At 46.9% G+C, this 26,486-nt stretch overlaps 1 long non-coding RNA gene across 1 annotated transcript in view; it reads right to left on the reverse strand.

The window, feature by feature from the left end:
* Positions 1-20,725, reverse strand: part of LOC123366905 — a 31,617-nt gene extending 10,892 nt beyond the window's left edge. The window contains exons 1-3 of the long non-coding RNA XR_006578224.1: positions 20,673-20,725; positions 12,024-12,221; positions 11,294-11,352 (exon numbers count right to left, since the gene is read on the reverse strand). This is a non-coding gene — a long non-coding RNA (uncharacterized LOC123366905). The remainder of the gene's footprint in view (positions 1-11,293; positions 11,353-12,023; positions 12,222-20,672) is intronic.
* Positions 20,726-26,486: the final 5,761 nt, after the last annotated feature.

Genomic DNA, 26,486 nt, shown 5'->3' on the forward strand with positions numbered 1-26,486 from the left:
CCTCCGGCAGACTCTGCCCCCCATGTATCCCGATATTTTCTTCATCTCATCCGGTCACCCTATCATAAGAACATAAGAACATAAGAATGGCCGTACCGGGTCAGACCAAAGGTCCATCTAGCCCAGTATCTGTCTACCGACAGTGGCCAATGCCAGGTGCCCCAGAGGGAGTGAACCTAACAGGTAATGATCAAGTGATCTCACTCCTGCCATCCATCCCCACCCTCTGACAAACAGAGGCTAGGGACACCATTCTTACCCATCCTGGCTAATAGCCATTTATGGACTTAGCCACCATGAATTTATCCAGTCCCCTTTTAAACATTGTTATAGTCCTAGCCTTCACAACCTCCTCAGGTAAGGAGTTCCACAAGTTGACTGTGCGCTGCGTGAAGAAGAACTTCCTTTTATTTGTTTTAAACCTGCTGCCTATTAATTTCATTTGGTGACCCCTAGTTCTTGTATTATGGGAATAAGTAAATAACTTTTCCTTATCCACTTTCTAAACATCACTCATGATTTTATATACCTCTATCATGTCCCCCCTTAGTCTTCTCTTTTCCAAACTGAAGAGTCCTAGCCTCTTTAATCTTTCCTCATATGGGACCCTCTCTAAACCCCTAATCATTTTAGTTGCTCTTTTCTGAACCTTTTCTAGTGCTAGAATATCTTTTTTGAGGTGAGGAGACCACATCTGTACACAGTATTCGAGATGTGGGCGTACCATGGATTTATATAAGGGCAATAATATATTCTCAGTCTTATTCTCTATCCCCTTTTTAATGATTCCTAACATCCTGTTTGCTTTTTTGACCGCCTCTGCACACTGCGTGGACATCTTTAGAGAACTATCCACGATAACTCCAAGATCTTTTTCCTGACTCGTTGTAGCTAAATTAGCCCCCATCATGTTGTATGTATAGTTGGGGTTATTTTTTCCAAGGTGCATTACTTTACATTTATCCACATTAAATTTCATTTGCCATTTTGTTGCCCAATCACTTAGTTTTGTGAGATCTTTTTGAAGTTCTTCACAATCTGCTTTGGTCTTAACTATCTTGAGTAGTTTAGTATCATCTGCAAACTTTGCCACCTCACTGTTTACCCCTTTCTCCAGATCATTTATGAATAAATTGAATAGGATTGGTCCTAGAACTGACCCTTGGGGAACACCACTAGTTACCCCTCTCCATTCTGAGAATTTACCATTAATTCCTACCCTTTGTTCCCTGTCCTTTAACCAGTTCTCAATCCATGAAAGGACCTTTCCTTTTATCCCATGACAGCTTAATTTACGTAAGAGCCTTTGGTGAGGGACCTTGTCAAAGGCTTTCTGGAAATCTAAGTACACTATGTCCACCGGATCCCCCTTGTCCACATGTTTGTTGACCCCTTTAAAGAACTCTAATAGATTAGTAAGACACGATTTCCCTTTACAGAAACCATGTAGACTATTGCTCAAGAGTTTGTTTTTCTATGTGTCTGACAATTTTATTCTTTAGTATTGTTTCAACTAATTTGCCCGGTACCGACGTTAGACTTACAGGTCTGTAATTGCCGGGATCACCCCTAGAGCCCTTTTTAAATATTGGCGTTACATTAGCTAACTTCCAGTCATTGGGTACCGAAGCCGATTTAAAGGACAGGTTACAAACCCTAGTTAATAGTTCCGCAACTTCACATTTGAGTTCTTTCAGAACTCTTGGGTGAATGCCATCTGGTCCCGGTGACTTGTTAATGTTGAGTTTATCAATTAATTCCAAAACCTCCTCTAGTGACACTTCAATCTGTGACAGTTCCTCAGATTTGTCACCTACAAAAGCCAGCTCAGGTTTGGGAATCTCCCTAACATCCTCAGCCGTGAAGACTGAAGCAAAGAATCCATTTAGTTTCTCCGCAATGACTTTATCATCTTTAAGCGCTCCTTTTGAATTTTGATCATCAAGGGGCCCCACTGGTTGTTTAGCAGGCTTCCTGCTTCTGATGTACTTAAAAAACATTTTGTTATTACCTTTGGAGTTTTTGGCTAGCCGTTCTTCAAACTCCTCTTTGGCTTTTCTTATTACACTCTTGCACTTAAGTTGGCAGTGTTTGTGCTCCTTTCTATTTGCCTCACTAGGATTTGACTTCCACTTTTTAAAGGAAGTCTTTTTATCTCTCACTGCTTCTTTTACATAGTTGTTAAGCCATGGTGGCTCTTTTTTAGTTCTTTTACTGTTTTTCTTAATTTGGGGTATACATTGAAGTTGGGCCTCTATTATGGTGTCTTTAAAAAGGGCCCACGCAACTTGCAGGGATTTCACTTTAGTCACTGTACCTTTTAACTTTTGTCTAACTAACCCCCTCATTTTTGTATAGTTCCCCCTTTTGAAATTAAAGGCCACAGTGTTGGGCAGTTGAGATGTTCTTCCCACCACTGGGATGTTGAATGCTATTGTATTATGGTCACTATTTCCAAGCGGTCCTGCTATAGTTACCTCTTGGACTAGCTCCTGCGCTCCACTCAGGATTAAATCTAGAGTCGCCTCTCCCCTTGTGGGTTCCCGTACCAGCTGCTCCATGAAGCAGTCATTTAAAGTATCGAGAAATTTTATCTCTGCATTTCGTCCTGAAGTGAAATGTTCCCAGTCAATATGGGGATAATTGAAATCCCCCACTATTATTGGGTTCTTAATTTTGATAGCCTCTCTAATTTCCCTTAGCATTTCATCATCACTATTACTGTCCTGGTCAGGTGGTCGATAATAGAGCTCTACTGTTATATTTTTACTAGAGCATGAAATTTCTATCCATAGAGACTCTATGGAACCTGTGGATTCGCTTAAGATTTTTACTTCATTTGAATCTACACTTTCTTTAACATATAGTGCCACTCCTCCCCCTGCACGGCCTGTTCTGTCCTTCCGATATATTTTGTACCCCGGAATGATTGTGTCCCATTGATTGCTCTCAGTCCACCAGGTTTCTGTGATGCCTATTATATCTATATCCTCCTTTATCACAAGGCACTCTAGTTCACCCATCTTATTATTTAGACTTCTGGCATTTGTGTACAAGCACTTTAAAAACTTGTCCCTGTTTATTAGCCTGCCTTTTTCTGATGTGCCAGATTCTTTTTTATGTGACCGTTTATCATCTGATCCGGCCCTTACATTATACTTCTCATTCCTCTGCTCCTGACTATAACCTGGAGATTCTCTATCATCAGACTCTCCCCTAAGAGAAGTCTGTGTCCGATCCACACGCTCCTCTGCAGCAGTCGGCTTTCCCCCATCTCCTAGTTTAAAAACTGCTCTACAACCTTTTTAATATTTAGTGCCAGCAGTCTGGTTCCACTTTGGTTTAGGTGGAGCCCATCTCTCCTGTATAGGCTCCTCCCATCCCAGAAGTTTCCCCAGTTCCTAATGAACATGAACCCCTCCTCTCTACACCATCGTCTCATCCACGCATTGAGACTCTGAAGCTCTGCCTGCCTACCTGGCCCTGCGCGTGGAACTGGGAGCATTTCTGAAAATGCCACCATAGAGGTCCTGGATTTCAGTCTCTTCCCTAGCAGCCTAAATTTGGCTTCCAGGACATCTCTCCTACCCTTCCCTATGTCATTGGTACCTACATGTACCACGACCACCGGCTCCTCCCCAGCACTACACATAAGTCTATCTAGATGCCTCGAGAGATCCGCAACCTTCGCACCAGGCAGGCAAGTCACCATACAATTCTCCCGGTCATCACAGACCCAGCTATCTACATTTCTAATAATCGAATCTCCCATTACTAACACCTGCCTTTTCCTAGAAACTGGAGTTCCCTCCCCCGGAGAGGCAACCTCAGTGCGAGAGAGTATCCAAAGCAGACTGTGAAGAGCTACAAAGGGATCTCACAAAACTGGGTCACTGTGTGAGAAAACGGCAGATGAAATTCAGTGTTGATAAATGCAAAGCAATGCACATTGGAAAACATAATCCCCACTATACATACAAAATGATGGGTCTAAATTAGCTGTGACCACTCAAGAGATCTTGGAGTCACTGTGGATAGTTCTCGGAAAACATCTGCTCAGTGGGCAGTGGCAGTCAAAAACGCTAACAGAATGTTGGAAATCATTAGGAAAGGGATAGATAATAATAGAGAAAATATCATATTGCCTCTATATTTAAATCCACGGTATGTCCACACCTTGAATACTGTGATGGGCAACAAAAATGATGAGGTGTATGGAACAGCTCCTGTATGAGAAGAGATTAAAAAGACTGACTTTTCATCTTGGAAAAGAGACGACTAAGGGGGGATATGATAGAGGTCTATAAAATCATGACTGGTGTGAAGAAAGTAAATAAGGAAGTGTTATTTACCCCGTCACACAAGAACCAGGGTTCACCCAATGAAATTAATACGCAGCAAGTTTAAAGCAAACAGAAGGAAGTACTTCTTCACACAGAGCAACACACAGACAACCTGTGGAACTTATTGCCAGGGGATGTTGTGAAGACCAAAAGCATAACAGGGTTAAAAAAAAGAATTAGCTAAGTTCACAGAGGATAGGTCCATCAATGATTATTATCCAAGACGGTCAGGCATGTAACCCTATGCTCTGGGTGTCCTAAGCCTCAAACTGCCAGATACTGGGAATAGGCGACAGGGAATGGACCACTTGATAATTGTCCTGTTCTGTTCATTTCCTCTGAAGCATCTGGCATGGGCCCTGTCGGCAGAGAGGATACTGGGCTAGATGAACCATTGATCTGACCCAGTATGGTCCTTCTTCTGTTAGTTGATTGCAAACCACCTCAGGAAATCAGTTTGAGTGTTAGCAAACCTTGTCTGGCTGTTCCTGGGTGATCTGAGTGCACGCAGGCCAGTTGACCTTTTCACCAGTGACCTGCCAGTCCAACCAGGAATGAAGAAAGCTGATCTTCGTATATATATATTTTAAAAAGGTGAAATCCTGACTCCACTGAAGTAAAACTCCCAGGATTTCTCCCCTGCTGAGACGTCTCCCTATGCTGCTCTCACTCGAACAGGCCTGGAATAAAGATGTTCTGGAGAGTGAGGCTCCCTGTGACCAGGTCTGGGAGCTGGACGGCTTTTGCATTTGAAGTGAGCTGGAATTGCAGCGGATTACTCCTCTAAAGACTAAAAGCAAATTCATAAGGTGAAAAATATGACAGGAATGAATGGTTTTGGCCCCTGAGTTGTTGCAGTAAGTCACAGCAGGCCGGCATGTGTGAGGATTATAAAAAGCCTGGAGAAATGTTATAAAATAGGAGTTTCAAAGCCTAGTGACTATCACCTCTTCAGAAAGTGCAGTGATCAGCTAGAAATATACTGGCTGGAATGTCTCACTTCTCTGGTGGATCAGGATTTGTTCCTAAACCAAGGCAAACGCTACATAGTGCATTTACTGAAATGTACAAATATGGGTCAGCTGCCAGTCAGCGAGTCTCAGCTCTGTTCCGGATGGCCGATACCATAACGGAAAGCAGTTGTTGAACTGGCCAGCTGGGATTGTGGTGCTATCCATCCCATGTGATGGGGAGGATGGGGGTGTGAAATACAAGCAATCATGATCACAGTCAAGTCGGCTCCGTTGAGCCGTGACAAGCACGTCACTTGGGAACATGCACCAAGCAACCCTCTGCTTGCTGAAAAGCCTCTCTACTGTGGGACACCCGTGCGAGGGACGGAGAGGGTAGGGTGCGGGTGGGAATGGGCAGAAGGTGGGCTGGTCAGCGCACATGTGGACAGAATGTGAAATGAGCAATTCACAGGCACAGGAAGGCCTGAAATAGATTTTCAATGTCAGGTCTTTAGTGCCTCTTGGTGATGCATCCTCCTGAGTTTCTAATCCTGCCTTGGTGTCTCTTGGCTTGACAGACCCAACCAATAGCACAGACCAAAAGAGAGGACCAGCACTGGAAGCAGAAGCTCCTGAGAAAGTATTTGCTCCAAGTACAAGATCAAGGCTGGACCTGGGACCTTTAGCAAAAGCCAAATCAACCACTCGGGTCAGAATTTCCGAAAGGGCTCGGCACCCCTGTCAGGGCCAGAAAAATCTTGACTGAAATGTCCCCAGGGGCTGCTGGGATCTAAGCTCTTTGGGAACCTGTCTCCAGGGTGCTGAGCAGCCCAAAATCTGGCCCTCAGCTGTCTTGAAAATATAGCCCTATCTGTGTCAGACAACATTAAACCAGTGGCATTGTCCCATCCGAGACTGGCTTAGTGCTAGAAACTGTCCAGTCCTGATGTCACTTCAAGCTGGGGGGAGATTTCCTGGTCCTTGATTTAGTGGGTTGGGAACTAGATGAGTCACTTGGACAGGATTCAGCCCGTGGCTCCCTGGAAGGGCGGTGCAGCTGTGAAGAGCCGAGGGTCAGCTCCAGGTGAGGGCAGATGGACGTTGGAGTAATGCCCAGTGCACTCTGGTGGGGTGTGTTTGTGCTGAGCAATGGGCATCCTGCTGAGAGGCTCCAACGCAGAACTGCCAGGGATAAGGGGCCGGATCCTCAGCTGGTGTTAACCTGCACAGCTCCACTGATGTTGGTGTCAAAATCAATGGAGCGATGCTGATTTCCACCAGCAGGGGAGCTGGCCCCATTGACTCCCAGGGAATGGCACCAGGTATTTATACCTGAGAGCGTTCACTCTGATTGCCTGGGTCTGACTCTCAGTGTTTGATAAACTCGGGGGGTCCCCCGACTCCCAGACGCATACGGGGGGTTGGAGTCCGCTGGAATCACAGCTTGGCAGGCCCAAAATACCAATGTCTGCTGTGTCGAGAAGGACGTGTCAGACGGAGCAGAGATCGAGGCTTGTTGATGCTGGGGCCCCAGGTCTAGCGAAGCAGAACGTCAAGTCTCTGTCAGGCCCTCTCCTTACTTCCTCCTGCTGGGAATGGATGTGTGTGGGGTGAGTGACAACACTAGGAAGTCCCGGTCCCAGCTCTCGTTGGGACCCAGACTGGAAACAGGCTATTCCCCTCGAGAATTGTGAACTATCTGGAATCTGTTTCTCTAGGACAGTGACTAAATCAGCCCTCTCTTCTCAGGGAACAGTCTGTTCTCATGCCTGAGTTGAGTTCTCTAGCTATGTCATTCCATTGTATCCATGGGGTTTTCCCAGGTTTGCAATGACTTAGGATCTGATCGGTGCTTTCAGAGAAGCCTGGAGTCAGACGGGGATGTGGGTTTGCTGCTCTGCTAGTCTTGGTAACCTGGCATGAAATTCTGGCCCCATTGAAATCAATGGCAAAACTCCTACTGACTTCAATAGGACAGGATTTCACCTCTGAGTGTGCGCGTCTGTCGGTCAGGAGGGTTTTATACCGCTGCCCATGACCGCAGTATGTCAGTGCTTTCCATATAAAATCAATAGCAATAGGTGAGTCCCTAGAGGGCTTCATGGAGTTTGTATGATGCAACTCCAGGTCCTGTCAGCACTCGCATCTACTTATTTTAGGCAACTGTCTTTAAACAGGAGTTTGGGACGGTTTCAGCTAGCACAGGCTGAATACAATTTCCCTGGCCAATGTCAGCTGAGAGCACTTTTATTTAAAACAAGTGTTTGAAAACCATAGACTCACGGAAGTGTAGGACTGGAAGGGACCTCGGTAAGTCATCTAGTCCATTCCCCTGCACTCAATGCAGGACTGCGTATTAACTGGACCGTTCCTGACAGGTGTTTGCCTAACCGGCTGTTAAAAACCTCCATTATCTACACTAGGTGAAAACGGCTTCCTACCATAGCTTTAAACTGGGGAACTCCTGGCTGTATCTTGTTTCAATGAGAATATCTGAGAGTGACAGCGAGGAGGAGGGAAGGGCAGGGGGATGCTAAGGGACAGATGGACTCCTGCATGGAAGATGGGTGCAGATGGCATAGAGAGGGTCAGGACAATGAAGGCCAGAGGCTTGGTGTAAACTTGGATAAGGTCAGTCAGTCAGGTGGAAAAATCAGGCAAGTGGAAGAGGTAAAACGAGACAATAAATTGGCCCTCTGGAAGTACAGCACAGTATCCAGCAAAGCATGCCACGTCTTCTCTTAAGCCTGGTCTACACTAGGCGTTTAAACCGGTTTTAGGAGCATAAAACCGATTTAACGCCACACCCGTCCACACTGAGAGGCCATTTATATCGGTATAAAGGGCACTTTAAACCGGTTTCTGTACTCCTCCCTAACGAGAGGAGTAGCGCTAATATCGGTATTACCATATCGGATTAGGGTTAGTGTGGCCGCAGATCGACGGTATTGGCCTCCGGGCGGTATCCCACAGTGCACCACTGACCGCTCTGGACAGCAATCTGAACTCGGATGCAGTGGCCAGGTAGACAGGAAAAGCCCCGCGAACTTTTGAATATTTCCTGTTTGCCCAGCGTGGAGCTCCGATCAGCACGTGTGGTGATGCAGTTAAAAATCAAAATAAAGAAAGAGCTCCCGCATGGACCATGCGGATGTGATCGCAGTAAGGGCAGGCAAATCTGTTCTATCAGAGCTCCATTACAGAAGACGAAATTCAAAATAATTTTTAAAAAATCTCCAGACAGACGCCATAGCAGGGGCTCAGCGCACTGCTGCGTGACAAGCGTAACAGAAAGCCAAAGAATCAAATGGACGCTCATGGACTGGAGGACTCAAGCTATCCCACAGTTCCTGCAGCCTCCGAAAAGTATTTGCATTCTTGGCTGAGCTCCAAATGCTTCTAGGGTCAAACACAGTGTCCGCGGTGGGTCAGGGCATAGCTTGGCAATCTACGCACCCCCCCCCCCACCCCCAGAAGTGAAAGGGAAAACAATCCTCTCTTGACTCTTTTACATGTCGCCCTATCTTTACTGAATGCTGCAGATAGACGCGATGCTGCAGCACTCAACACCAACATCCTTGCTCCCCCCCCCGCCATGGGTGGCTGATGGTGCAGTAAGACTGATATCCATCGTCATCATCAGCCTATTGGCACATGGGGCAGTGCAAAAGGACTGGTAACCATGCAGACTAGCATCCGTTAGGTCGATCAAGGGTGCCTGCCCCTAATTTTTCCTGGTAGATGGTGCAATATGGCTGGTAACCATCTTCATCATAGTAACAGGGGGCTGAGCTCCATCAGCCCCCACCCTTCATGTGTAAAGAAAAGATTCAGTTGCCCCTGGACTAGCAGTGGGATGCTGGGCTCCTCTCCTACACACTGCTTAATGTCCTGTCTGGACTATCATAGCAGCTGGAGACTGCCTTCCACTCATTTCTCACTAACAAGTCACTGTGTCATCACACAAGTCGGGGGACAATGCTATGGTAGCCCAGGAAGGCTGGGGGAAGAACAGAATGAACAGGTGGGGTTGTTGCAGGAGCACCCCCTGTGAATAGCATACAGCTCATAATTTCTGCAGGATCTGACACAGAGCAGCTGTGCTCTCTGATACAGTGGTTCTCTAGTACACTTGCCCATATTCTAGGCAGGACTGATTCTATTTTTAGATACCAAAAAGGAAGGATTGACTCAGGGAGTCATTCCCAATTTTGGCTTTTGCGCCCCTGGCTGATCTCAGCTAGGGGCACTTATGACAGCAGCAAATGGTGCAGTGCAAAAGGACTGGTAGCCACGATCATCTTATTACCAATTTATGGTATGGTAGATGGTGCAATATGGCTGGTAACCATCTCTGCTGTCATGCAAAAGCAAAAGCATGCTGCTGTGTAGCGCTGCTGAATCGCCTCTGTCAGCGGCATCTAGTACACATACGGTGACAGTCACAAAAGGCAAAACAGGCTCCATGATTGCCATGCTATGGCATCTGCCAGGGCAATCCAGGGAAAAAAGCCACGAAATGCTTGTCTGCCGTTGCTTTCCCAGCGGAAGGAGTGACTGACGACATTTACCCAGAACCACCCGCGACAATGATTTTTGCCCCATCAGGCACTGGGATCTCAACCCGGAAATTCCAAGGGGCGGGGGAGGCTGCGGGAACTATGGGACAGCTACGGAATAGCTACCCACAGTGCAACGCACCAGAAGTCGACGCTAGCCTCGGACCGTGGACGCACACCACCGATTTAATGTGTTTAGTGTGGCCGCGCGCACTCGATTTTATACAATCTGTTTTGCTAAACCGGTTTATGTAAAATCGGAATAATCCCATAGTGTAGACGTACCCTTAGAGGCTGATCGTTCAGGAGCCAGTTTGTCCCCTGGAGGATAAGGCTCATTCAGCTAGGGAACGTCCATCTTCTGAGATGTGGTGGGAGAACGGTCCGTGGAGAAGAGATCCTGTCTGGCCCCGCACAGCACGATTCACACCAGCTGATGCCACCTTCGGGGGTAGAATTCGCAGAGCAGCTCTGCCTCCTCCACTCTCAATCTCACCATCCTTTTGGGGCCCTTGCCTTGCTCAAAGGAAAAAGACTCACCCTGCCTTTGGAGTGGTGCCTCTCTCAGTATGCAAGAGGAGAAGTATAGATTCCACTGAACGAAGGCCGAGAAATCCATTTGCAGGTTGCCATTCAAGTTAAACAGGGATTTTGTCATTTGAAGTCCTTCTTTTCCACTAAAGAAATATCCAGAACTATATTGCTCACCTTGTTTGTTTATGTCAAGGCATTATTATTAGTGAGCTTAACTCCCTCCAAACACTGTGCAAACTCAAATTCCCGCAAGCACCCCTGGGCCCAGGCAAGTGAGCGTCCGTTAACTGACTTTTCAGATGGAGAAGATGAGTTGTGGCAACTTGCCCAACGCTACGCAGTGAGTTAGTAGCAGAGCCATGATTAGAACTCAGCGGGTCCTGCCTCGCAGCCCCGTCTCGTTACCCCAGAGCGTTTCCGCCTTTCCTTAAATCGAGTATTTGGTTTTTCTCTAAGTCAAAACAATCTAATTTCTGTTCCTAATGCAAAACCTGTGACGTGGGCAGCACAACTAACGAGTTGATCTGAGGGCTGAGCCCAAAGGCAGAGACACCAAGGGAGCACTGGCTACTGGCTTTGCAAAAGACTGGAAGTCAGAAGAGTTTCGGAAAAGCGTGGCAGCCAAACAAACAAAATCTGTCCATGAGTGTCACAGTGGGGGTGGAGCCAATGTGGGCCAAGTGAGGGTGCTGAGCTCTTAAAAATCTGCACCTGAGCTCTTCTGAAAATCTGGCCCCATGCCTCAGTTTCCCCATCTTTAAAAGGTCACACATCGCTTTCCACCTACAAGGATAGTTTTCAGGCATAGCAATTGATGAAGAAAAACTATTGTGGGAGGAGACTTCTTCTCCCAGTGTTTCATAGATTCATAGAAAGGGACCCCTCTGAATCACCCAAATCTGACCTTTTGCACGAACAAGCCAGAGGGTTCCAATCAGGTCTGTTTATTCTTTCAGGAAGCTCCTGTCAATAAATAGAAATTGAAATCAAAGCAGAAAAGCCTTCAACTTAAAGTGCAGCAAAATTGTTGTAGGACTTCTCCTTCCCAACAGATTGCTGCCAAATGTGACCTTTTTGAAAATACTTTCCATAGTGAAACATCTGTACATTCACGTACTGTAAATTACAAACAGCAATAAGACAGTGTTAAGGGTTTCAGGATCATTAGCAACCTCTTGGCATTTGCATCAAGTCCTTCGTGTTGGCATCCTGAGAAAATACCGGGGGAAAAGCACTTCCACATGGTTTTGCAGAAGGAACCCTCTTGTTCAACAAGAGTCTGATCCAAAGCCCATTGAAATCATGAGTCTTTCCCCTGACTTCAGTGGGCTCAGGGTCTGGCTCTGGCTCCCTTATTCTAATGCTTTGCCGATGGAGACAGTGCACAGTTTATCTTGCAAAACATTTTTTTTCAAGAAGTTTCCCACAATCCTGGATTGAGGGGAGGGTCTCTGCTAGCATGCCTTAGTCATTAGGGCTTAGGGATAAATGTGTGCTGAGGAAGGCTGCCGACATCTGGGCAGTGTTCATGTGTATAATGATGCTGGTGTTTAAAACAGACAAAAGAATTGCTGATCAGCAGTTCTGGGCAGGCTACAGGTGGCAGAGCGTTGTAGAGGACTCTTACAACGTACCAGGCGGGGGGATGACTCAGAAGTGTTAGGTCACTTGTGGTTTTTCTTTCATGGTTTTGCTGTGAATGTTGACTTGTTTTTACTTAACAAGAAAGCAGTTGCTTTGTGTGTCAGCATGAAGCAGGGTAGTTACGGGACGGCTGCTGTTGCTCTTCAGAACAATTCATGTGCTCACCAAACCATTTTTTGTTTGGCTTCCTGAAAAAAAGAAGACAGCATTTTAAATATAACTGAGAGCAAACGAGATTTCCAGTCTTTATCAGACAGGAGAAGCATTGCATAATTGTGGGTTGTTGTACCATAAACCTTTCAGCATTTTTGGTAAGGGACAGCTGGCTTAGGCAATTTCTCCTAAGGACGATAAAGCTGCACTGCACAGCTGTTAAGAGACAAGTTTATTTCTTTGCCTCAGTCACTAACCATGGGCCAGGTTCCAAAGCCCGTACCTTGTCCTCTGACAAGGGCATGAATATCATGGACTCCAGAGACTAGAGTTACGTCTTCCCTATTTGACGCAAACAAAAAATACATTTGCATTCTCATCAGCCAAAAATAACAACCACCCGCCAGTGCAGCCAGCAAACATGTACACCCACAAATGGGTGCCTGGGCTGGAGGGTAGGGCACATGGGCACTGGAAGGACCGCAAAAGGCCAAGCAATCAAAACACCGCCAACACCTACCAAGCAAGGCTAGGTCTGGTACTTTAAGCAATGCCAAAATAAACATTGGATTGCTAATTCCATAAGAGGCTGCCTATCGCTCACGACAGGGGTCACTGAAAAGACGACACTCAAAATGAACACAATCTCAAACTGTGATAAATAATAAGCACTGGTAAAGTGTGGCTTTTTAAAAAAACTATATTCAAACCATTTATGGCTCTAGTCATTATGGACCAGAACTTAAAAAGAAAGTGAAGGAAAGGCAGAAAGTCGCAATGCAATCCATTTAAATGGTTTTATTGGGGCTGTTTACTTTTTAATTATTCCTACATAGCTTAACACCGAAAGGGGAAGAATAAAACACCTAAATACTTTCAGCCATGTCACATGGAAATAATTGGTGATCACTGCACAAAGCTACAGTGTTAGGCACAGCTACCATGTCAAATAACTTCCCGTTGTTTATTTTACACCTCCTTGGAAACAAAACCCACATGAGAAAACATTCCAAAATACACCCATATAAGATTACAATATCAGTATAGGCTATATTGCTTTGCATCGTGATTTGCATCCTCAGTGATTAGGGTTGTTATTATTATTACTAGTTGTAGTATTTAAAAGCAATATTGGGAGTTCTGTTTCAGCAACGTGGTCTTCAGTTTTTTCAGAAGGTAGGAAAATCCTCCATAACTTCGTCACCAATGTATAATTGTAGAACTCATGGGAATCATATACAATATACAAATGATTCAGATTTTGTCTTCTTCTGTGCCCTATATGAGTACCAATCCCAATTAATCACATTTGCCCCCCAAAATGTTAAGCAGTTGAAAGAATTGTTTACAAAAATATTCTTCAGGAGTTGTATCACACCTGGTGCACTTGTATCATTGGTGCATCGTGGTAGCTGTTGAATCTGTTTTGGCAGTGAAGGAGGGTTAGTTACATCCTTTGAAGCATCCAAACCTCTTGTATAAAATTCAGTAAAGCACATGCCTGAATGCAAACTATTTAAATGTTTGCGAAGGGTCAGGATACAAAAGTCAGGGCAGCCTCAGCAGTTACACTCGAGCTACTCCGTCCCAAGCTGAAAATACACTAAAGCAAACTTTCTAAATGTATCCATAAGAGAAATCGGTCCTGGGGCTTTAGTCACTGCTTCAGTTTCTCCATCTTCAAAGACAACAGCCTCCAGTGTGTTGAGGATTGCTTGATCTTTGTCCAGCATTGATTTGATAGCTGGTAGTGTTGCTGTTTGCCGTGTCTGACACCAGGGTTTGAATGAGTTAGGGCTGTCTAATCAGCAGAGATATTGGGCAACCATACAGCCCAACAAACTATTCAGTGACTCATAATTATCATCATCCAAGCATGCAGCAAAACGGAGTCGTTCATGACCACTTACACCCCTAGTTTCAATAACAACAGAAAATATTTCTGACTCCTTGACTTTGTGCGTAAGTTTTGGAAACACCTGATGGTACACTAATTTGTTCATTGGTAATGTCGAGTCAGGCATACTGACATTCCTTTTTCAGCCTTTGCTTAATTTCTTTGTCAGAGACAGACTAACACGGCTACCCCTTGATGTTTGTCAGATGTGTTTGTTGAAAGCTCAAATAGCTTTTGAAAATTGATTTCATCATCTGTATGCCCCCATACCGCCAGCTCTTGCTTCATAAGATACTAAATGCACTTACGTTTGTCCCAAAAACCAACTGCAATTTGTAGCTTGCTCAACTTTGTTTTGTTGTAGCTGAACATCTACATTCACTTGGCTGGTATAAGCATGCGCTTTCTAAATGCCATTCCTCTGGTCACTCCCTTTCTCATGTATATCTGGTTTTCCAGGACCATCCTTCCAGTGATTCATGCCAATTGAAACAAATGCATCATCTCCACGTTTACGTAAGCTAAGCTTCTTAACTGTGGCAAATCAATACACGGTGCAGAAGGCTTTCTTTCCTCTCTTGCAGCTCACAAGCCATGAGCTATCCTCACACCAGTCACAACTGAAAAAATCTCTCTTGCATTGTCACCAGTCAGATCCATAGATGCAAATGGTTTCTTGTTTTGAAACAAGTCTCTATGTGTAATACTGCAACATGGTAGATGACAGTTTGGAGATAGTCCTGGGTTTCCTACAGTTGAATCCTGGATTTCACCTGAATTTGAGCCACAATCATTCTCTTCAGGAGTATTGGCAACAGCAAGGATGGTGCTTACTGGGTTTCAGAGCAGCCGCCGCTGGTTCAGGGCCTCTTTTTGGGTCTACCTCCCTCTTAATTTTATTCCATACTTGAATGCTCAGTGTCCGCCCGGGGCGCAGCAAGTGGCTTGAAGCAGGCTGTGAGATCCTGTCACCATTCCAGTCTGACTCAGCACGTCCCCTTGCAGGTGGGCGTTGCACTGCGGATGAGCCCTTACCCAGAGCGAGGGGAAGGTCAAGTGTCAACAAGTCTGAACAGCCCGTTAAGTGCTGACAAGCACTGCCTGGTGGAAAGCCTCATTTATGAACAGAAAAGCCAGCCCAGAACATAAGCAAATCTTTCACCCCAACATCCCAGGGGGACCACTAGCTCATTCTTAATCCATGTCCCCCCCAGAGTCCTGTGTTCACCTCGACCCAGACTCTTCCTCCAGGGGTCACTTGGTTCCAGTCTCTGTCCCTGGGGTTAGGCCTCTTGCCTCTACCGGAGAAACGTCCGTCTCTGGAGTCTTGGGTCCGGGGAGTCTGTCCACTGCGACTCTTCTCCAGGGACAGTGGGTGATCCGTGCCAGGCCGGGCTTCTGGGGTGAGTGGTAAAGCCCCCTGTCTACGAGGCTGCCCTCTCAGGAGTCCCTCTTACAGACAACCCATGCTGGTAGGTTCCCCAGAGAGACCATGTCGCAGCTCCCTCTCCAGTCCTCTGGCTCAGGCTTCTCTTGAGAGCTCTGGAGCTTCCGGTCTCCCTTTGGAGAGTCTCTTACTGAGCTTGGGCAGTCTCTATTAGGCCCAGATGCTCGTTTTACTAATCAGCCCCCCGCATCGCCCGGGGAGTCAGTTATCTCCTTCCTGAGGCAGTGACAGGCAGACTGGGCCTTAGCTCCCTGCAAAGAGCAGCTGCCCCGGGACAGATCCATTTGTGTTTGTTAGCGTTTCTGTCGCCCTCCCTTTATTTTCATTGTGCTGTTACCAGTGAAACTGTTTTACGACCAGGGCGCGCGGTAGATCACCCGAGGACAACCCAGCAGACAAGCGGAAGGTTGAGAAAATGCTGGGTGACATGTTAAATATGAGCGACAGTTCTAAGGCAGCCATCGGGCCAACCCAACAAGCAGGGGAGAGAACCTGCTAAGAGAATCACAGTGATGGTGGTTGGTGTGCCGCATATGGCAATTTCCCGCCAGGTCCTCAGGAAACCTTATGGAATTAAGTAGAAATATCTTTGGGGTCCGTTGTGTTAAATGAATGGTTTGTTGTGGGCTGGGATTGTATGTAACCTCTGGAGGGGGGAGCTGTGACAGATGTGAGACTTGGGCGTTCACAGGATTATATTGAACAATGTGCCAGACCAGAATGGACTTTTGGAACAAAAAGGGTTAAATGAATGCAAATTCCCCACCTCCGGTTATGCAAAAACCCAGCCTTTTGAAACTACACCCTGAGGAGGGAGCCATTGTCTGTTGATCACCTGTTACATGAGGCCTAGGTCAAAGGCCTAAGATGTATAAAAGAGAGACTGAAATATTCATGGTGGCTCTGATTCTGAATCCGAGATAGTGGCAACCATGAGAAAAACCCAGCTGTGAGTTTTGAAGGACTGACACCTACCAGAGCCTGAGGGTTGGGGTGATCTCTGGTGAGTTTTTTACCCTGAACATATGTGCTTTTATTGATTTTTAATGTGTTTTCTCTGTAGTGCTTTCACCTTAAAAATAAATGTGCTTGTTTAGAAAGAGCTGAGGGTAACTGATAACTGGCAGCCATTAAGGTTCATACCCTCTGGGGGAAAAGGGCCAGCGTCTGTGCTTTGCTTTAGGCAGTCTGGCTTGCTGATAGTATTGTAGTGTAGGCAGGGAACGCTGCAGCCTGGAAAACCCCAGGTCAGGAGGGAGAGAGACATGGGTCTTTGCCCAAGAGAGTTGATGGCTGAGTTGCTGGGAACCTAGAGTGGGTGCCCTCGGGGGACCACGGCGGGAAGGTGGGTGCAGTTGCTCTGAACTATGATGGGGAGGTCACATCTGCTCTGCTTACTGGGTTGGTGTTGCTTCCATTTCAACAGAAAAACCAGAGATGCAGCTTTTCTATCCAAACAAGGAAACTTGCAAGTCAGCCCTATGTGTGTTCTATTCAGTAACCTCCCAGAGAGTGCTCAGAATCCCCCTGCCCATCTTTGCCCAGGGCTTGGACTTCGGATCCTGTGTGAAGGTGCAGAGCTGTTTTCCTGACTCCCTGCAGCAGCCAGATTAAATGGGGCTCTAACTCCGTTTCAAGGATATAAATGAAGACTTAGGGTCACTTTGAGGAAAGGCTCTAGAAGACTTCCAGAGCTTCCCTTTCTACGTTTGGAATTGCAAAGCCCTGGCGGTGTCTGGGCTGAGCATCAATGGGCTGCTGAGAAAGGGGAGTTCACTCGCTTTACCAGGCGGCACACGGGCTCCGGCAGCCTGTGACTGGGACACTGGCCAGTAACTGCTGTCACTGAGCCTCTGTGGCACTCTGATCACAGGGCTGCTTCTTACTCTTATAACTGATCCTTCCGCAGCAACCGGCTCAGCAGCTGACCGGATCCACTCCCTGGAGCCTGTCTGCTACTGCTGGGATTTGTCCGTGTCAGGGACTGCGTGGGCACATGTCAGCACCACCACTGTCCACAGCAGTGCACGTGGCCTCTGGAGCCAGGGTCAGCTCCCTCCATGGCTTTGTCTAGCAGTGCAGGTGGTGGTGATGTCAGCAGAGAGAACACTTCTTCCCTGGGCAGTGGGACAGCTCCTTTCCTGGGGCTCCTGCCCTCTGTCAGGGAAGCCCTTCGCAGAAGTGGCAGAACTTACCAGCTCCGTTCTGCACCGTCTGCGTTGCCTTCCCTCGACCTACGGGGCGGTGACATGTCCGAGGCCCTCATCCGAGAGGACGTGTTCGTTCAGAGCACTTGGCAGCCAATCCCTTTCACCCTATCACGTAGCAGCGATAGTGCTGAGCTCTGTGACTGCTCCCTGTGGGGGCTCTACTTGCTCAGCCTTCTGCCCTTCTCAGCTGGGGCTCCGCAGGGCCCTCTCCTTGTGTCTCTCCTGAGTTCCCTCTGCACACTAGCTCTGAGCCATCGCCTTCGCTCTCACAGCTACAGCAATCACTTCTATAGAATCATAGAATATAAGGATTGGAAGGGACCTCAGGAGGTATCTAGTCCCACCCCCTGCTCAAAGCAGGACCAACCCCAACTAAATCATCCCAGTCAGGGCTTTGTCAAGCCGGGCCTTAAAAACCTCTAAGGATGGAGATTCCACCACCTCCCTAGGTAACCCATTCCAGTGCTTCACCACCCTACTAGTGAAATTGTGTTTCCTCATATCCAACCTAGACCTCCCCCACTGCAACCTGAGACCATTACTCCCTGTTCTGTCATCTGCCACCACTGAGCACAGTCTAGATCCATCCTCTTTGGAACCCCCCTTCAGGTAGTTGAAAGCAGCTATCAAATCCCCCCTCATTCTTCTCTTCTGCAGACTAAACAATCCCAGTTCCCTCAGCCTCTCCTCATAAGTCATGTGCTCCAGTCCCCTAATAATTTTTGTTGCCCTCTGCTGGACTCTTTCCAATTTTCCACATCCTTCTTGTAGTGTGGGGCCCAAAACTGGATACAGTACTCCAGATGAGGCCTCACCAGTGCTGAGTAGAGGGGAATGATCACATCCCTTGATCTGCTGGCAATGCCCCTACTTATACAGCCCCAAATGCCATTAGCCTTCTTGGCAACAAGGGCACACTGTCGACTCATATCCAGCTTCTCATCCACTGTAACCCCTAGCTCCTTTTCTGCAGAGCTGCTGCCTAGCCATTCGGTCCCTAGTCTGTAGCAGTCCATGGGATTCTTCTGTCCTAAGTGCAGGACTTTGCACTTGTCCTTGTTGAACCTCATCAGATTTCTTTTGGCCCAATCTTCTAATTTTTCTAGGACCCTCTGTGTCCTATCCCTACCCTCAAGCATATCAACCACTCCTCCCACTTTAGTGTCATCTGCAAACTTGCTGAGGGTGCAATCCATCCCATCATCCAGATCATTAATGAAGATACTGAACAAAACCGGCCCCAGGACTGACCCTTGGGTCACTCCACTTGAAACCAGCTGCCAACTAGACATGGAGCCGTTGATCACTACCTGTTGAGCCCGACGATCTAGCCAGCTTTTTATCCACCTTATAGTCCATCCAGCCCATACTTCTTTAACTTGCTGGTAAGAATACTGTGGGAGACCATATCAAAAGCTTTGCTAAAGTCAAGGAATAACACATTCACTGCTTTCCCCTCATCCAAAGACCCAGTTATTTCCTCATAGAAGGCAATTAGGTTAGTTAATTGGGGGGAGGGATAGCTCAGTGGTTTGAGCATTGGCCTGCTAAACCCAGAGTTGTGAGTTCAATCCTTGAGGGGGCCACTTAGGGATCTGGGGCAAAAATTGGTCTTGCTAGTGAAGGCAGGGGGCTGGACTCAATGACCTTTCAAGGTCCCTTCCAGTTCTAGGAGATTGGTATATCTCTTATTATTATTATAGTCAGGCATGACTTGCCCTTGGTGAATCCATGCTGACTGTTCCTGATCACTTTCCTCTCCTCTAAGTGCTTCAGAATTGATTCCTTGAGGACCTGCTCCATGATTTTTTCCAGGGACTGAGGTGAGGCTGACTGGCCTGTAGTTCCCTGGATCCTCCTCCTTCCCTTTTTAAAAGATGTGCACTACATTAGCCTTTTTCCAGTCATCCGGGACCTCCCCCGATCGCCATGAGTTTTCAAAGATAACGGCCAATGGCTCTGCAACCACATCCGCCAACTCCTTTAGCACCCTCGGATGCAGCGCATCCAGCCCCATGGACTTGTGCTTGTCTAGTTTTTCTAAATAGTCCTGAACCACTTCTTTCTCCACAGAGGGCTGGTCATCTCCTCCCCATGCTGTGCTGCCCAGTGCAGCAGTCTGGGAGCTGACCTTGTTTGTGAAGACAGAGGCAAAAAAAGCATTGAGTACATTAGCTTTTTCCACATCCTCTGTCACTAGGTTGCCTCCCTCATTCAGTAAGGGGCCCACACTTTGCCTGACCTTCTTCTTGTTGCTAACATACCTGAAGAAACCCTTCTTGTTACTATTAACATCTCTCGCTAGCTGCAACTCCAAGTGTGATTTGGCCTTCCTGATTTCACTCCTGCATGCCTGAGCAATATTTTTATACTCCTCCCTGGTCATTTGTCCAATCTTCCACTTCTTGTAAGCTTCTTTTTTGTGTTTAAGCTCAGCAAGGATTTCACTGTTAAGCCAAACTGGTCGCTTGCCATATTTACTATTCTTCCTACACATTGGGATGGTTTGTTCCTGCAATCTCAATAAGGATGTCCTCTATGCTGTCCTCTCTTAACTCTCCCTAGCCACGTCAGCCCTTTCACCTCTCCTCTCCTCCCAGCCTGCGGCAGGACATGTTGCAGCCTGGAACCATTTATAGCTGTTACGTTTTCCTAGATTCATGGATTCCAAGGCCAAAAGGAACCATTGTGATCACCTAGTCAGACCTCCTGCGTAACACAGGCCAGAGAATTGCCCCCAAATAACTCCTGGAGCAGAGCTTTCAGAAAAACATCCAATCTTGATTGAAAAATTGTCAGTGATGGAGAATCCACCACAGCGGTTGGTAAATTGTTCCAACAGTTAATTACCCTCACTGTTAAAAATTGATGCCTTATTTATAGTCTGAATTTGTCTCTAGCTTCAGCTTCCAGCCATTGGATTGTGCTATACCTTTCTCTGCTACGACTGGAGAGCCCGGTATTAAATATTTGTTCCCCATGTAGATACCTATAGACTGTGATCAAATCACCCCTTAACCTTCTCTTTGTTAAGTTAATTTGCATGGAATGTTCTCATTCTGAAGGGCCCAGGATTCTAGAGTGTAGAACTGTTGAATGCTAACTTCTGAGCATGCCACTTTCTATGCAGTTTTCATACCAGGCTGATCCTTAATTTAACAGTGCCTGGTATGTTTAGGTGATATCCAGCGTCTCACCGAACTGTCATACGTTTGTTGTCACTCCCCAGATTAATGAGACAAGTCAGCATATATCTCCTGCTGTTACAGATCATCACTGACCTTAACAATCAACTAACACTTGAACCAACCTTACAGCGATGTCTATAGTTGTTGATTAGCACATGTAACTTCACTTCCATCAAGCACAGAGAAAGACACCCCAAAGAAACCTGTCCTGTCCCCATAGTTTCACATGATTATTATGATTGTTTATTCATTTTGCTGTGGTCCAGTTCTGATGTACGTTTCATCAGCCTTAAACTTCAGATGGGGCCTGATCCGATTTCCATGGAGTCCAATGGAAAGACTCCCAAGGGAGTCACTGGGAGTTTGGGATCAGGCTTTTAGCTCCAGAACTGTTCTGCCAGAGCTGGGAGATTGTCACTGATCCAGAAAAGGATCTTTCCCTAAGAAAACGGGTGTTCTGTTTACGTTGGTTGTTTTTCATAGTGCGGCCTTCAGTGTCCATTCCAAGAAGCCGAGGGCTTGTTTATCCAGCAGCACTCCCGGAATACCATAGAGCTGTCTCCAAAGCCTGTTGTTTTGGGACATATCCAGAAGTGATAAAGTGTCTCTCTTGCAGTTTGTATGCAGGGTAGCTGTAGCTGTGTCAGTCCCAGGATATTAGAGAGACCCAGTGGGTGAAGTAATATATTTTATTGGACCACCTTCTGTGGGTGAGAGAAGACAAGCTTTCCAGCTACTCAGAGCTCTTCTGAAGCTCTGACTTCAACGGGACTGCTGAAGCATGGGCTTTGGGCTTTGCTGGACTGGAGCCTATGTTGGTGCTAGACATGAATTATTATTGTTATGGAGAGGGCACGGCATGTGATTGGTGGCTAAATACAGGGTGTACAGCCTGAAGGGGTCTAGACGGGGCCTAGTCCTATATAACGTATTCATAAATGTCTGAAAGAGGGGTAAACAGTGAAGTGGCAAAATTTTCAGATGATACAAAACTACTCAAGATAGTTAAGTCCCAGGCAGCTGGTGAAGAGCTACAAAAGGATCTCTCAAAACTGGGTGACTGGGCAACAAAATGGCAGATGAAATTCAGTGTTGATAAATGCAAAGTGATGCACATTGGAAAACATAATCCCAGCTATACATACAAAATGAGGGGGTCTAAATTAGCTGTTACCACTCAAGAAAGATCTTGGAGTCACTGTGGAGAGTTCTCTGAAAACATCTGCTCAATGTGCAACAGCAGTTTAAAAAGTGAACAGAATGTTGGGCACCATTAGGAAGGGGATAGATAATTAGACAGAAAATATCCTATTGCCTCTATCTGAATCCCTGGTACACCCACATCTTGAATACTGTGTGCAGATGTGGTCGCCCCATCTCAAAAAAGATATATTGGACTTGGAAAAGGTTCAGAAAAGGGCAACAAAAATTATGGGTGTGGAATGGCTGCCGTATGAGGAGAGATTAATAAGACTGGGACTTTTCATCTTGGAAAAGAGATGACTAAGGGGGGATATGATAGAGGTCTATAAAATCATGATGGGTGTGGAGAAAGTAAATAAGGAAGTGTTATTTACTCCTTCTCATAACACAAGAACTAGGGGCCATCAAATGAAATTAATAGGCAGCAGGTTTAAAACAAACAAAAGGAAGTATTTCTTCACACAACGCACAGTCAACCTGTGGAACTCCTTGCCAGAGGATGTTGTGAAGGCCAAGACTATAACAGGGTTTAAAAAAGAACTAGATAAATTCATGGAGGATAGGTCCATCAATGGCTATTAGCCAGGATGCGCAGGGATGGTGTCTCTAGCCTCTGTTTGCCAGAAGCTGGGAATGGGTGATGGGATGGATCACTTGCTGATTCCCTGTTCTGTTCATTCCCTCTGGGGCACCTGGCATTGGCCACTGTCAGAAGACAGGATACTGGGCTAGATGAACCATTGGTCTGACCCAGTGTGGCCGTTCTTATGTTCTTACGAGGGGTATTTAACATCTCTTTCAAGAGTGGCCTTAGTCAGTCTCTCTCCCTGCCCTGAGAGCTAGAGTAGTAAGTAATAAGTAACTCAAGGTGACGGGAAAGGTAAACTGAGCAGGGCACAACTCCTATTGCTTTTGTCTAGCAGACATAAGTTAAGGTGGGGCAATGAAAGTGTTGTCAGGATTTCTGCTGCAAATGTGGAAGAATGTGGAAAAACTGCGTTATTTTAAAATAATATGCAATGAAGCAATCGGGGAGCCTTCTGAAAGATCACGTTTCTCATTTAAGTTGAAAAGACCTGAGAACAGTTTTAATCTTCATTATGTGGAAGTGTTTCTGGTATGTGTGTAATAATGCACCATACCTCAAAGAAAGGCAATACTGTGTGGCTAGTCGAAGTCTCTGGGTCGCAGTGCTCAGGGGCATAGTTAGTTTATATTTGTACTGATTTTTGCATTTCAGTCTTCTGTACTTGTCAGACAGCGGTCTCTCTAAAAGGCAGGCAGGGTCCCTTCGGAGATTGCTAATAGTGAGAAAATGCATCTCTCTGGGATCCCACATTTAACAGGAACTGAAAAGACAAAAAACCCTCCAAAGTAACAAAGTATATTGGCATGAATTCTGAAACACTTTCTTTTTATTAGCAAGACAAATGTGTTTTCCAGATGTTCTTTCGAACTGACTGGACTTTCTTGACATTTTCACAACCCCGCAATGTTGGGAAACCTGCCTTTTTACTTACCTGTTTCAGTGTCACAGTAGCTTAGCCGGGGAAGACAGTCACTTGCCACCTTTTCTTTGTTTTACTTTTTGAAGATGTAACAATTAATACATTATTAATGATTGATGCTTAGAAAAACTTGACAGTGGGTCGGCTGCTGGTGTGCTGATCTCACTGCTGACCGTGCTGACCACTCCTGTCTGATTGTTTCCTTGTTCTCCCCCTTCTCTTTAGACCCACCTGTTGTCTCAGGCTTACATTGTAAGCTCTTTGGTGCGGGGAATGGTTTTTATTCTGAGTTTGCACAGTGCCAATGCACAGCCTAGTTCAAACAGGAATTATTCAGGGAAGTTCTACGGCCTGTGTTATGCAAGAGGTCAGGCTAGATCAGGGGCAGGCAAACTTTTTGGCCCAAGGGCCACATCTGGGTATGGAAATTGTATGGTGGGCCATGAATGCTCATGATATTGGAGGTTAGGGTGGGGGTAAGGGCTCTGGCTGGGGGTGCGGGTTCTGGGGTAGGGCCATAAATGAGGAGCAAATCAGGGTGCGGGAGGGGGTTCCAGGCTGGGGTAGGGGTGCTGGGGGGGTGAGGGCTCCGGCTGGGGATGTGGGCTCTGGGGTGCAGGAGGGAGGGACAGAGGGGTTCAGAGGGCGGGATGGGGATCAGGACTGGGGCAGGGGGTTGGGGCGTGGGAGGGGTTGAGGAGTTGGAGGCTCCAGGCGGTGCTTACCTCAAGCAGCTCCTGGAAGCAGTGGTATGTCTTCCCTCCAGCTCCTATGCGGAGGCGCTGCCAGGCAACTCTGCGTGCTGCCCTATCCGCAGGCGCCGCCTCTGCAGCTCCCATTGGCTCCGTTTGCTGACCAATGGGAGCTGCAGGGGTGGCACTGGGGTGGGGGAGGCATGTGGAACCCCCTGGCTGCCCCTACACATAGGAGCTGGAGGGGGCACGTGCCGCTGCTTCTGGGAGCCATGCGGAGCAAGCTCCCAACCACGCTCCCCAGCAGGAGCTCAAGGGCTGGATTAAAACATCTGAAGGGCAAGATGCGGCCCCCAGGCCCTAGTTCGCCCACCCCTGGGCTAGATGATCACAATGGTCCTTTCTGGCTTTATAATCTACGATTCAGTGAGGACGTAGTCAGTGGCTAGGGCTCCTAGATGCCAAAGCATGAGGCCCTCTTCTCCTAATGGTTAAATGGAGGAATGTCAGTGGGGGCAGATCCTCAAGCTCTGCAGGGTGCCCTAGATGCAGTGAAATAAATAACAATAATAAAGCCTCACGAATACAGTGACTTTACTATAGGAGTGCCCCTCACCAGGTGGTATTGCAAACATTGCTCTCCTTTTTCGCAGTGCTTCCTGCCGAACCATCGCTTGTGAGCTGTCACAGTTTGAGGCCAATAAGATTGTTTCGCTTCAGTTTTCCCTTCTTTACTGATGTCACCAGTGTTTTGTTTGGTTGCACTCTCTGTCTCAGCGTAAGGTTAGTACTTGGTCATTCAGATTTGGAATTTGCTGTCAATGCTGAAACTAACTTAGGCCCAGACTGAGGGCCAATAGTACTCCTCATAAGCACATGCACAAGTGTTTGCAGGATCGGGGTCTGTGTGTGCCTTGGGGCCTGTTCACACCAGAATAAAAGATGCATTTTTCAGACTTGTTTGTGAATACATTTTAACTAAGATGTTTTAAAACCCTGCCAGTAGACAGGGCCACGGGAATGCTAGCAAGGGATCTAGGCTGCAGCCCAGCCAGCTACCACATGCCACAACACAACTTGTCCTGTTTACACAGTGCTTTTACATCACCTTCACTAGAACGTGTCAGCTAACACGTTCTCAAAGTAAACCTTGTATCCAGGTGTGAACAGGGCTTTGGAGTGGTGATTGGTAGATATAAGCCAGTGGCTCTGACTGTGGTCCTGAGATGGTTCCCACTGAAAGCAATGGTAAGATTCCCGCGTACTTTACTGGCTCTTGAATCGGGCCCTGCAGGAGTGAGGGTGCATGGAGCCCTTCATTTTGCTTTGAAGAATGCAAATTAAAATCAGACTTTCCTTTGCAAACAACCCATTGCAGCGGTTACACAGTGCACAGCAATGAATCCAGCTGAGAACCTACAGTACTCGAGAGCCTGCCGGATTTGGGTGTCAATAATCTGAGCAGACACAAGGGTTAAGAACCGGTGTTTTCTGCTACGGCAAGTGCAAGGTCCCTGTGATCTCCACATCAGAGACTGAGCACCCAGTTCTCCATTGCCTTGTGACTGGTGTAGCCTTTTACACTGGTTCTGGACTGAGCCACCCACTTTGCACTAGTGCAGCTGACTGCACACAGCAGGGCAATGGAGAATCAGAGCCTGGGACTTTTAGAGGAAAACTACAGTCAACGAATGGATCTCATGGTAAAGCATGAGGCCTTCTTCTCCTAATGGTTAAATGGAGGCATGTCCGCGATCCTTCCTTTGGGGGCAGATCCTGTCCCCTCCCCTGCAAGCTGTGCAGTGCCCTAGATGCAGTGAAATCTCTCTGGTTCAGGCTTGTGGGGAGGAGGAGGAGAAAAAAAAGTGCAGGGCATTCCCACTTCTGTGTGCTGTGAAACCCAGCTCGCCAGGAGCTGCATGTGCCAGTGTGTGTAGAGTGGCAGGTGAATCTACTAACTGTGCAGAGCAATTGGCCACTGCCTCCTATGCAGTGGGCATGCTAAGGCCATGGAGCGCGGCGACTGCTTGAATACATTTGCTGCATCTGCAGGTGGGAGGGCACAGATTCTTCCTCCTACTCCAGCTGGAGGCTGGGGTCATGTGGGAGGAAGGATGTGGGGCTTTGAGTTTAGACTCCCAGCAAGTATTTGGTG

The sequence above is a fragment of the Mauremys mutica genome, chromosome 3 (genome assembly GCF_020497125.1).
Source record: "Mauremys mutica isolate MM-2020 ecotype Southern chromosome 3, ASM2049712v1, whole genome shotgun sequence".
In the NCBI taxonomy this organism is placed as follows: domain Eukaryota; kingdom Metazoa; phylum Chordata; order Testudines; family Geoemydidae; genus Mauremys; species Mauremys mutica.